Consider the following 2,811-nt stretch of genomic DNA (forward strand, 5'->3'; position numbering starts at 1 on the left):
CTTGACACTAATCCTGATGACCTGAGCTCCTTCCCCAGGACCCACGTGGTAGAAGGAGAGACCTGACCTCCAAACCACATATGTCTACACCCCTTTACATACACACACACACACACACACACACACACACACACACATACACGCACATCTCACATAAGCAAATGCATGTAAAAATAAGCCTGATAAATTGTAAGCACAGTGTGAGGGAAGCTGGTATAACTTCAAGATTTTTGTCTTGACAGTAAATTTTATTTTTAAGGGAATAGAAATGATAACTTGTTTTATTCAACAGTTTAAAAAATAAGACGGGCTGGAGAGCTGGCTCAGCAGTTAAGAACACTGACTATTCTTACAGAAGATATGGGTTCAAATCCCAGCACTTACATGGCAACTAACAACTGTCTGTAACTCCAGTTCCAGGGGATCTGACAGCCTCTTCTGTCTTCTGCAGGCATTGCATGACACAGGTGTACTTACTAACATGCAGGCAATACATGCATATACATAAAAGTAATAAATAAAATATTTTAAAAAATAAAAAGACAGAACTATAATAATTAAAGCCATGTGATATTGGTGTATGAATGATTATTAGCATCTATTTATTGTGCTCTGGGTACCATTCTAGGTGACTTGCATGCACATCTCATTTAACCCTTTCTAAAACTGTACAAGACAGATGGTTTGCAGCAGTTCACTACTGAGGAACAAAGGCACGGAAAGAAGCAGTAAGCTGTCCCAAGACACAACAGTCATAAGCAATTCCCTGGGATATTCAGGCTCCAGAGGTGTGCACAAATACACCATCACATCTTCATTCAGTTCCTATAGGCTGGATGACCAGGCTCATAGGACAGCATATGGATACCTCAAAAGTCTAAACTACATCTAAATCTTAGTTCATCAGAAAGGCACCATGAAAAATCAATGTGAATTCATCAATAAGTGTCATTTCCATAGAACTGGGAGATTACTTTTAAAATACTCCATTGATACATTCATCAAAAAAGACACACTAAAAAAGATAGATTAAAGAGTTAAAAGCAAAGCAAACAGGAACCATAAAACAGAAGCAAATGTGGATAGAAAAGTACCTTCTAGGAACTAGGAACTCACACAAAGAAAAAAATAAGTAGGTTTGACTTCATAAAAATTAACAGTTATGATCCTGATCCTGTCCCATTCCTCCTCTTAGGGCCCCAGACACCTGGGGAACAAATACTGCCTCCTGACCCTTTTCATCCAGACCAACTTAGTGCCTTCTCTGGGCCCCAGGAGCACTGCGTCTGGGCCTGGCCCCCCACTCACCTACCTCTGCTTCCCTGGGTGTGCACCACCCTCCACAGGCCTCTCTCCCACCGGCAGGCCTCTCTCTGGGTAAGTCCAAAGTCCATCATGCCCTCCTAGCCTTGACTCCCGCAGCCCCATTCACCCTCCCATCTCCCACGCCCTTCTCTCCTCCAAGTCTGGGCCCTGCCCCATTCCTTGTCTTGGGGCCCCAGACACCTGGGGAACCGATACGGCTTCCTGACCTCTTTCATCCAAACCAACTTAGTGAGTTCTCTGGGCCCCAGGAGCACTGCTTCTGGACGTGGCCCCACCCTCAACTCTCCCTGCTTCCCTGGGCCTGTGCCACATGCCATCCTCTTTCTGGGACTTGGGAGCTGACCTTTCCTCTTCCTGATCCTTTGCATCCAGACCAACCCATCTCAGTCCAGTCCCCAGGAGTCCTTGGGGCCTCTTCCTGCCCCAACTGCCTTTGCATCTCTGGGTTGAAGGGCCACCAGCTGCCCTAGACCAGGATCTTTCCTGGGCCAGGCTCCCAGGCCGGTCCAACCCCCAAATTCCTAACGCCAAAATCATTCCTGGAAGGATCCAGACCTTAGGAGAAAGTCTGAAAACATCTGACCCTCATCTGAATTGTGCCTCTGTGGGAACTCCTGAAGTCAAAATCAATCTAGCCATTCCAATATAAAATCAAGAGAGAGAACCAGAAGCTTAGATGAACCAGCTTTTCATGACCAAAAAGTAAACCATAAAGACACATAAAGTTCACAAAAAGAAGTAGACCTAAACTTGAAGGCCTGAGTCTCACACAAGAACCAGAAACTACAAAAGAAATTCACATGCCAAAATCACAGAGAAAAAATAATAACATGAAAAACTAAAATAACCTATCCCCATGAAATACCAATAGTTCCCTAGAGGAGTACAATGAGAACCCCCTAAAGATAATGCAGGACATGGAACTCTCACAAAAAGAAGTAGACCTAAACTTGAAGGCCTGAGTCTCACACAAGAACCAGAAACTACAAAAGAAATTCACATGCCAAAATCACAGAGAAAAAATAATAACATGAAAAACTAAAATAACCTATCCCCATGAAATACCAATAGTTCCCTAGAGGAGTACAATGAGAACCCCCTAAAGATAATGCAGGACATGGAACTCAAAAGAACAATTAACAATTATATAAAAGAATTCAGTGAATTTAAAGAACACACAAAAAAAAGGCTCACCAATAGGATGAATGAAATGGAAAACACAGTATCAAGACTGGAAGATAAAGTGGACGAACTGGACCACTCAAGCAAAGACTATGAAAAATTTAAGAAATCTCAAGAAAGGAATATGCAGGAATTGGGTGATACCATAAAAAGACCAAACCTGTGAATCATAGGCATACAGGAAGGAGAAGAATCACAGGATAATGACATGGATCAGATCTTCAACAGAATTGTGGAAGAAAATTTCCCAAGATTAAAGAAAGATATGCCCATACAAATACAAGAAGCATATAGAACACCAAA

The sequence above is a fragment of the Nannospalax galili genome, unplaced genomic scaffold (genome assembly GCF_000622305.1).
Source record: "Nannospalax galili isolate Female #2095 unplaced genomic scaffold, S.galili_v1.0 scaffold154, whole genome shotgun sequence".
In the NCBI taxonomy this organism is placed as follows: domain Eukaryota; kingdom Metazoa; phylum Chordata; class Mammalia; order Rodentia; family Spalacidae; genus Nannospalax; species Nannospalax galili.